Source organism: Hypanus sabinus, unplaced genomic scaffold (genome assembly GCF_030144855.1).
Source record: "Hypanus sabinus isolate sHypSab1 unplaced genomic scaffold, sHypSab1.hap1 scaffold_2004, whole genome shotgun sequence".
NCBI lineage: Eukaryota > Metazoa > Chordata > Chondrichthyes > Myliobatiformes > Dasyatidae > Hypanus > Hypanus sabinus.
The window spans coordinates 32,501-40,000 of record NW_026780104.1 but is presented as its reverse complement, the minus strand read 5'-3'; positions in this window follow the sequence as shown (position 1 = coordinate 40,000).

Sequence of the window (7,500 nt, the reverse complement as noted above, 5' to 3'; positions counted from 1 at the left end):
TCATACCTCGGCTGGCTTGCCGCGAGGGGACGTCTTCCGAGGGTCGTGCCGGCCGAGGGGCGGCTCCTCCGTCGGGACTACAGGAGGTCGCACCGCCCATCGCAGTCCTCGGCCGACGTCGAAATTATTCCAAGTCCCGCCGCATTAGGGTTGGTTAACGACTTGTCCCGGCCGGGCTGGTTAACGACTTGTCTCGCCGACGTTGGTTAACGACTTGTCCCGGCCGGGCTGGTTAACGACTTGTCCCGGCCGGGCTGGTTAACGACTTGTCTCGCCGACGTTGGTTAACGATTTGCCAGGGCCCGGTCGGGCAACCCGATTGCCCGCCCGGGGATTGGGTTCGGGCTAGGGTTAGGGTTAGGGTTAGGGTTAGGGTTAGGGTTAGGGTTAGGGTCAGGGTTAGGGTTAGGGTTAGGGTTAGGGTCAGGGTTAGGGTTAGGGTCGGGGTTGGGGTTAGGGCTCGGGTTAGGGCGGGGGTTAGGCTTAGAGCTGGGGTTAGGATTAGGGTTAGCGTTAGGGTTAGGGCTGGGGTTAGGGTTAGCGTTAGGGTTGGGGCTAGGGTCAGGGCTAGGGCTAGGATATGGGTTGGGGCTTGGGCTGGGGCTAGGGTTAGGGTTAGGGTTAGGGTTGGGGTTGGGGTTAGGGTTAGGGTTAGCGTTCGGGTTGGGGCTAGGGCTCGGGTGAGGGCGGGGGTTAGCTTTAGGGTTAGGGCTGGGGTTAGGGCTAGGGTTGGGGTTGGTGTTAGGGTTAGGGTTAGCGTTCGGGTTGGGGCTAGGGCTCGGGTTAGGGCGGGGGTTAGCTTTAGGGTTAGGGCTGGGGTTAGGGCTAGGGTTGGGTCTAGGGTCAGGGCTATGCCTAGGATATGGGTTGGGGCTTGGGCTGGGGCTAGGGCTCGTGCTATAGCCAGGGTTAGTTTTAAGGTTTGGGTTGTGCTCCTGGCAGGTCCGCACGCGTCATACCTCGGCGGGTGGCCGCGAGGGGACGTCTTCGGAGGGCCGTGCCGGCCGAGGGGCGGCTCCTCCGTCGGGACTACAGGAGATCGCACCGCCCATCGCAGTCCTCGGCAGACGTCGAAATTATTCCAAGTCCCGCCGCATTAGGGTTGGTTAACGACTTGTCCCGGCCGGGCTGGTTAACGACTTGTCCCGGCCGGGCTGGTTAACGACTTGTCTCGCCGACGTTGGTTAACGACTTGTCCCGGCCGGGCTGGTTAAAGACTTGTCTCGCCGACGTTGGTTAACGATTTGCCAGGGCCCGGGCGGGCAACCCGATTGCCCGCCCGGGGATTGGGTTCGGGCTAGGGTTAGGGTTAGGGTTAGGGTTGTGGTTGGGGTTAGGGCTCGGGTTAGGGCGGGGCTTAGGCTTAGAGCTGGGGTTAGGATTAGGGTTAGGGCTGGGGTTAGGGTGAGCGTTAGGGTTGGGGCTAGGGTTAGGGTTAGGGTTGGGGTTAGCTTTAGGGTTAGGGCTGGGGTTAGGGTTAGGGTTAGGGTTCGGGCTAGGGTCAGGGCTAGGGCTAGGATATGGGTTGGGGCTTGGGCTGGGGCTAGGGTTAGGGTTAGGGTTAGGGTTGGGGTTGGGGTTAGGGTTAGGGTTAGCGTTCGGGTTGGGGCTAGGGCTCGGGTGAGGGCGGGGGTTAGCTTTAGGGTTAGGGCTGGGGTTAGGGCTAGGGTTGGGGTTGGGGTTAGGGTTAGGTTTAGCGTTCGGGTTGGGGCTAGGGCTCGGGTTAGGGCGGGGGTTAGCTTTAGGGTTAGGGCTGGGGTTAGGGCTAGGGTTGGGGCTAGGGTCAGGGCTAGGCCTAGGATATGGGTTGGGGCTTGGGCTGGGGCTAGGGCTCGTGCTATGGCCAGGGTTAGTTTTAAGGTTTGGGTTGTGCTCCTGGCAGGTCCGCACGCGTCATACCTCGGCGGGTGGCCGCGAGGGGACGTCTTCGGAGGGCCGTGCCGGCCGAGGGGCGGCTCCTCCGTCGGGACTACAGGAGGTCGCACCGCCCATCGCAGTCCTCGGCAGACGTCGGAATTATTCCAAGTCCCGCCGCATTAGGGTTGGTTAACGACTTGTCCCGGCCGGGCTGGTTAACGATTTGTCTCGCCGGCGTTGGTTAACGATTTGTCTCGCCGACGTTGGTTAACGATTTGCCATGGCCCGGTCGGGCAAACCGATTGCCCGCCCGGGGATTGGGTTCGGGCCAGGTTTAGGGTTAGGGTTAGGGCCAGGGCTAGGGTTAGGGCTGGGGTTAGGTCTAGGGTTAGGGTTAGGTTCAGGGTTAGGGCTGGGGTTAGGTTTAGGGTTAGGGCGGGGGTTAGGGTTAGCGTTAGGGTTAGGGCCTTGCGTTAGGGTTACGGCTGGGGTTAGGGTTAGGGTTAGGGCTAGGGCTAGGATATGGGTTAGGGCTTGGGCTGGGGCTAGGGCTCGTGTTATGGCGCTCGGCCAAAACTACGGCTTCCGCCGAATTCAAAACCTACAAGGTCCCGCGGCGGGGAGCAGCCGGGGGACGTGTTGGGAGCGACGTTCGGACCGAGGGGCGGCACTTTCGGAGGGTGGACCGGAGGTCGGTTAACCAATCGTCACGAGCCGGGGAACGGAAGAACTGTTCGCGCCGGGCTGCTGCCTAAGTCTTTGTCCTGTTCTGCCCGTCAGCACCGGACCCGGTCGGTTACCGCAGTGCCTGCTGGGGTCTGGTTAACGACTTGTCCCGGCCGGGCCGGTTAACCATTTGTCACGCCGAAGTTGGTTAACGACTTGTCCCGGCCGAGCCGGTTAACCATTTGTCTCGCCGACGTCGGTTAACGATTTGTCCCAGCCGGGCCGGTTAACCAATTGTCACGAGCCGGCGCGAACGGAAGAACTGTCCGCGCCGGGCCGCTGCCTAAGTCTTTGTCCTGTTCTGCATGTCAGCACCGGTCCCGGTCGGTCACCGCAGTGCCGGCTCGGGTCTGGTTAACGACTTGTCCCGGCCGGGCCGGTTAACCATTTGTCTCGCCGAAGTCGGTTAACGATTTGCCTGAGCCCGGTCGGTTAACCAATTGTCACGAGCCGGCGAACGGAAGAACTGTCCGCGCCGGGCCGCTGCCTAAGTCTCTGTCCTGTTCTGCATGTCAGCACCGGACCCGGTCGGTTACCGCAGTGCCGGCTGGGGTCTGGTTAACGACTTGTCCCGGCCGGGCCGGTTAACCATTTGTCACGCCGAAGTTGGTTAACGACTTGTCCCGGCCGAGCCGGTTAACCATTTGTCTCGCCGAAGTCGGTTAACGATTTGCCTGAGCCCGGTCGGTTAACCAATTGTCACGAGCCGGCGAACGGAAGAACTGTCCGCGCCGGGCCGCTGCCTAAGTCTCTGTCCTGTTCTGCATGTCAGCACCGGACCCGGTCGGTTACCGCAGTGCCGGCTGGGGTCTGGTTAACGACTTGTCCCGGCCGGGCCGGTTAACCATTTGTCACGCCGAAGTCGGTTAACGACTTGTCCCGGCCGAGCCGGTTAACCATTTGTCTCGCCGACGTCGGTTAACGATTTGTCCCAGCCGGGCCGGTTAACCAATTGTCACGAGCCGGCGCGAACGGAAGAACTGTCCGCGCCGGGCCGCTGCCTAAGTCTTTGTCCTGTTCTGCATGTCAGCACCGGTCCCGGTCGGTCACCGCAGTGCCGGCTCGGGTCTGGTTAACGACTTGTCCCGGCCGGGCCGGTTAACTATTTGTCTCGCCGAAGTCGGTTAACGATTTGCCTGAGCCCGGTCGGTTAACCAATTGTCACGAGCCGGCGAACGGAAGAACTGTCCGCGCCGGGCCGCTGCCTAAGTCTCTGTCCTGTTCTGCATGTCAGCACCGGACCCGGTCGGTTACCGCAGTGCCGGCTGGGGTCTGGTTAACGACTTGTCCCGGCCGGGCCGGTTAACCATTTGTCACGCCGAAGTCGGTTAACGACTTGTCCCGGCCGAGCCGGTTAACCATTTGTCTCGCCGACGTCGGTTAACGATTTGTCCCAGCCGGGCCGGTTAACCAATTGTCACGAGCCGGCGCGAACGGAAGAACTGTCCGCGCAGGGCCGCTGCCTAAGTCTTTGTCCTGTTCTGCATGTCAGCACCGGTCCCGGTCGGTCACCGCAGTGCCGGCTCGGGTCTGGTTAACGACTTGTCCCGGCCGGGCCGGTTAACCATTTGTCTCGCCGAAGTCGGTTAACGATTTGCCTGAGCCCGGTCGGTTAACCAATTGTCACGAGCCGGCGAACGGAAGAACTGTCCGCGCCGGGCCGCTGCCTAAGTCTCTGTCCTGTTCTGCATGTCAGCACCGGACCCGGTCGGTTACCGCAGTGCCGGCTGGGGTCTGGTTAACGACTTGTCCCGGCCGGGCCGGTTAACCATTTGTCACGCCGAAGTTGGTTAACGACTTGTCCCGGCCGAGCCGGTTAACCATTTGTCTCGCCGAAGTCGGTTAACGACTTGTCCCGGCCGAGCCGGTTAACCATTTGTCTCGCCGACGTCGGTTAACGATTTGCCTGAGCCCGGTCGGTTAACCAATTGTCACCGAGCCGGCGAACGGAAGAACTGTCCGCGCCGGGCCGCTGCCCAAGTCTTTGTCCTGTTCTGCATGTCAGCACCGGACCCGGTCGGTTACCGCAGTGCCGGCTGGGGTCTGGTTAACGACTTGTCCCGGCCGGGCCGGTTAACCATTTGTCACGCCGAAGTCGGTTAACGACTTGTCCCGGCCGAGCCGGTTAACCATTTGTCTCGCCGACGTCGGTTAACGATTTGCCTGAGCCCGGTCGGTTAACCAATTGTCACCGAGCCGGCGAACGGAAGAACTGTCCGCGCCGGGCCGCTGCCCAAGTCTCTGTCCTGTTCTGCATGACAGCACCGGACCCGGTCGGTTACCGAAGTGCCGGCTCGGGTCTGGTTAACGACTTGTCCCGGCCCGGCCGGTTAACCATTTGTCACGCCGACGTCGGTTAACGACTTGTCCCGGCCGGGCCGGTTAACCATTTGTCACGCCGAAGTTGGTTAACGACTTGTCCCGGCCGGGCCGGTTAACCAATTGTCACGAGCCGGCGCGAACGGAAGAACTGTCCGCGCCGGGCCGCTGCCTAAGTCTTTGTCCTGTTCTGCATGTCAGCACCGGTCCCGGTCGGTCACCGCAGTGCCGGCTCGGGTCTGGTTAACGACTTGTCCCGGCCGGGCCGGTTAACCATTTGTCTCGCCGAAGTCGGTTAACGATTTGCCTGAGCCCGGTCGGTTAACCAATTGTCACGAGCCGGCGAACGGAAGAACTGTCCGCGCCGGGCCGCTGCCTAAGTCTCTGTCCTGTTCTGCATGTCAGCACCGGACCCGGTCGGTTACCGCAGTGCCGGCTGGGGTCTGGTTAACGACTTGTCCCGGCCGGGCCGGTTAACCATTTGTCACGCCGAAGTTGGTTAACGACTTGTCCCGGCCGAGCCGGTTAACCATTTGTCTCGCCGAAGTCGGTTAACGACTTGTCCCGGCCGAGCCGGTTAACCATTTGTCTCGCCGACGTCGGTTAACGATTTGCCTGAGCCCGGTCGGTTAACCAATTGTCACCGAGCCGGCGAACGGAAGAACTGTCCGCGCCGGGCCGCTGCCCAAGTCTCTGTCCTGTTCTGCATGACAGCACCGGACCCGGTCGGTTACCGAAGTGCCGGCTCGGGTCTGGTTAACGACTTGTCCCGGCCCGGCCGGTTAACCATTTGTCACGCCGACGTCGGTTAACGACTTGTCCCGGCCGGGCCGGTTAACCATTTGTCACGCCGAAGTCGGTTAACGATTTGCCTGAGCCCGGTCGGTTAACCAATTGTCACCGAGCCGGCGAACGGAAGAACTGTCCGCGCCGGGCCGCTGCCCAAGTCTCTGTCCTGTTCTGCATGACAGCACCGGACCCGGTCGGTTACCGAAGTGCCGGCTCGGGTCTGGTTAACGACTTGTCCCGGCCCGGCCGGTTAACCATTTGTCACGCCGACGTCGGTTAACGACTTGTCCCGGCCGGGCCGGTTAACCATTTGTCACGCCGAAGTTGGTTAACGACTTGTCCCGGCCGGGCCGGTTAACCATTTGTCACGCCGAAGTTGGTTAACGACTTGTCCCGGTCGGGCCGGTTAACGATCTGCCAGGGCCCGGTCGGGAACTCGATTGCCCGCCCGGGGACTGTTGTCTTGCTCCACCGCACGGCCGGGGGGGTCGGTCGGCACGGCTAACGAGCCGTCCGAGAACTGCCGGTTAACCAGTTGCCCGGTGGCAATTCGTTAACTGAGTCCGCTCCGGAAGTCTGGATGCGGGTCGGATTTGAGGGTCGTAGCCGGGCAGGAGTTCCAGAGGCTCGGCAGCCGGGGTCAGATACGGCCGCCCCTTTGACACATGCAATTTCTGTACGGGGGCATTGGCGGGGTTTCCGGAGATTTACGGGGAGGCGTTTTTCTCGACCACTTAGGAGTGGTCGACGGGCGTTACGGGCCTCCCCACTTCGTTAACCCGGGCCGCGCGGCGGTATTTCCGCACGCTTCCCAAGGTCGCCCGTATGGATTTTCGGACGAATTCCCAATGGCGGAAGTCAGTCAGCGGGACGTATCCGCAGGCCCAAGCCGACCGAGGGGCAGCATATACGGGCTGACTACCGGTGCTCGGGCCGCCGAATCGAAACCTTGCCCGAATGATTTTCTGACAAAGTCCCGCGGCGGGGAGACGCGAGGGGACGAATTCGGAGGGTCGTGCCGGCCGAGGGGCGGCATTTTCGGTGGGACTACCGCAGGTCCCACCGCCGATCCGAGACCTTGGCAGAAGTCGAAATTATTCCAAGTCCCAACTCGGAAGTCGGAATGAAGGCTGATTCGGGGCCCTGCTGCCGGCCGAAGCGGACGATGCACGGCGGCACTACCGGAGGGCCGACCGCCGACAGAGGCGCGTGCTCCCGGCGCCGCGCCGGTTAACCAATTGACGGCGGAAGTCTGTGAAGGTCGGATCCAGCCCGTCGGGCGGGCCCGAGGTGCGACGAGGCCGGCGTGAGCTCCGGGCGTCTTACCGCCGGTTTGACACACGTCATTGTTGTACGGTCAGTCGCGGCGCCGGTTAACCAGTTAGGCCCGGAGAGCGCTATGAAGGTTGCATTTGCCCCGCCTGGCCGGGCCAAGGTACGACCTGCCCGGCAGGACTTCCGGCAGGCGTCCCGCCGACTTGACACATGCAATTTCTGTACGGGGGCATTGGCGGGGTTCCCGGAGATTTTCGGGAACACGTTTTCCAGAGGCACTTAGACGGATTTCCAGTGGTACGGTTGACACACGAGACAGACAGACAACACAACACACACAGTGCGGAGGCCGAAGTGAACCTTCGGGGGTTATTTCGGACTCAGTAAGCGGGAGGCCAGGCGAGCTCCGACTTACAGTGATTTATAGACAGGAAAGGCTTTTGAATGCTTACCGAGGTGAAGGCAGACGGGAAGTCCGAGGACGCGCCAGGGGCTCCGGACAGGGTCTGAGCGGGAACCGTGGGCGACGGCCGG